Consider the following 2,712-nt stretch of genomic DNA (forward strand, 5'->3'; position numbering starts at 1 on the left):
TCTCTCAGCACCCTAGGATGGATCCCATCTGGTCTCATGGACTTGTGGGGATCCAAGTGGCTGAGGAGATCTCTAATTATCCCCTCCTCCTGGAACAGAGGGAAACTATGCTGCTCCCTGGCTCCTTCTGCCAGCTCTGGATGCCAGCTGTCTGGAAGACATTCTGTCCTGCTAGTAAAAATTGAGGCAAAGAAGGTGTTAAGTACCTCTGCCTTTTCCTTATTCTTTGTTACAACATTCTCCTCTGTGTCCACCAAGGAGTGGAGTTGTAGTTGCCATTCCTCTTGCTATTAATGTATTTATAGAAGGACTTTTTGTTGTCCTTCACAGCAGAGGCCAGTCTAAGCTCCAAATGTGCTTTTGCCCACCCTAATTTTCTTCCTACAAGACCTAGCAACATCCTTAAACATGCCATGGGTTGCCTCACCTTTCTTCCAAAGATGATACACCCTCTTTTTTTCCCTTAGTACTTTTGGAAGTACTTTTAGAAGTACCCACCCAGGCTGGCCGTCTGCCCCGGCGGCTCATCTTCCGGCACATTGGCACAGCCTGTTCTGCAGCTTCAAGAGTTCTTCCTTGAAGTAGGCCCAGCCCTCCTGGACCCCTTTGTTTTTAAGGGCTGTTTCCCAAGGAACCTTCTGAGTTAGTTCCTTGAGTAACCTGAAGTCAGCCCTCCAAAAGCAGACCTCTCGGGGGTGGGAAAAGGTGTGGAGAATGCGGGCATCGATCCCGCTACCTCTTGCATGCTAAGCAAGCGCTCTACCATTTGAGCTAATTCCCCTCTCCATATTGCCCTCCCTATATAATATATATATAAATATTTAAATATGTATTAATTTATATATTTATTTGTTCATATATTTATTTATAATCTATATTTATATATATTATATATATTATATATATATATTTTTATATATCCCTATATTGCCCTCCCTATATTATATACATATTCCCCTCCCTATATTGCCATATAGCAATGAGATTCCAGAAATTCAGAGCATAGAATCTCAGAAGTTCTTTGTTGCTATGTTGTAGAATCCCCAGCATTACAGAGTCTCAGAGGCTCACTTACAGAAGAAGTCCCAGAAGCCCTTAGCAGACGAAGCAGCTAACAGTAGTCCCAAGCATATCCTTCTTAGCATCCCTACACTGAAGACCTAGCCAGAAGAAGTAGCTAACTAACAGAAACAGAAGTCTCTAGCAGCCTTAACCCCCTAGTCTCATGTCATTAAGCTCAGAGTGGCTGTTAACAAACCCAGAGTGGCTGTTTTTATACCCTTTGTTATCAATTCCTTAACAAATAAAATCCAACCACATCCATAAGCAAAAATCCTTTTCCAACAAGAGGTGCCAGCATGTCAAGGAAGTGGTTTTGTCAGCGTGTTCCAATCAAAGGGTGCCAACATGAGGATCTTGTTCTTGACACTCATGGAATGTTATTGTTTTGCTCTACACAGCATGCTAAGGAATTGGTCAGCTAAGGAATCATGCACTCTGCATGTGTCCATCAGCTGTCCTCAGAACAGTGGCTGCAACAGTAAGCAGTAAAGATTTTAAGGGACAGACAGATGTAGAGCATGTGGCCACTGGTTTACAAGGTATTTACATATTACAACACTTTTTTGTGCAAAAGTATTTTAATGGCATTTTGGGGAATGTTTCTAATTTAAATGTAATGAGGAAGTGCTTTTAGAGACAAAAGAAGAGCAACTGAGCTGGTGAAGGGCCTAGAGAATAAGTCTTATAAAGAGTGGCTGAGGGAACTGGGACTAGGCTGAGGAGGTTTGAGGAGGTTTAAGGAAGAGACCTTATCACCCTCTACAATTTCCTGAAAGGACAATATAGAGAGGTAGGTCCTGGTCTCTTCTCACACATAATTAATCATAGAACAAGAGAGAACAGCACCAAGCTGCACCGGGATAGGTTTAGGCTAGACATTAGGAGAAGATTTTTTACTGGAAGAATAGTCAAGCATTGGAACAGGCTGCCCAGGGAGGTGGTTGAGTCACCATCCCTGGGTGTGTTTAAAGGTCATTTAGATATGGTGCTTAGCAATACAGTTTAGTGGTGAAATTGGTAGAGGAGGTTTAATGGTTGGACCCTATGATCTCTAGGGTCTTTTCCAAGCAGAATGATTCTATGAATAAAATGACATGAAATAAAATAAAAAATAAATATTAAAAAAAAAAAAGATAAAAAGGGATGAGAAGGGGCTAAGAAGAAAGCAAATAAAAAAGAAAAATGTTTTGCTAGTACTTTAGAACAAGAATCAGTGCTGGTTTATGAAAGCAGATGTTCACAGTGACTGTGAAAATCTCATGGCAGAAATATGCAGTTTCTCCACTGCTAACATTATTTTTTAAAAACATTTTACAACCCTGCATGAGAACACCTTTTTTAAAAAAATGTTACTCTTATATGATACAATCTCCATCTCCTAAACTTGAAAACATTAATTATAATTTTTCTGATTATATCGTATTATTATCCTGGAAATCAAAGTATTATCAAGGTAATAACACAGCATAACTGGAACAGGAGAAAAATGCTTTCAGATAAACTGCTGAGACATTCTTACTGTTTGACTTACTGAAAATCAGAATTCATTAATTAACTTCTCTGAAAAAAGTCTTTGTAGCTCCTCCCATTTCTTGTCAAAAATGTCTCCCTGGGTCAAATTTTAACTGACCCACAAAACTGTAAATGTAT

The 2,712-nt window shown here is 39.7% G+C and overlaps 1 non-coding gene across 1 annotated transcript; it reads right to left on the bottom strand.

Annotated features, from left to right (window-relative positions):
• Positions 1 to 708: 708 nt before the first annotated feature.
• Positions 709 to 781, bottom strand: TRNAA-AGC (transfer RNA alanine (anticodon AGC)). The gene has a single exon. It is a non-coding gene; the product is annotated as a tRNA-Ala (tRNA).
• Positions 782 to 2,712: the final 1,931 nt, after the last annotated feature.

This window comes from Dryobates pubescens, chromosome Z, assembly GCF_014839835.1.
Source record: "Dryobates pubescens isolate bDryPub1 chromosome Z, bDryPub1.pri, whole genome shotgun sequence".
Classification (NCBI taxonomy): Eukaryota; Metazoa; Chordata; class Aves; order Piciformes; family Picidae; genus Dryobates; species Dryobates pubescens.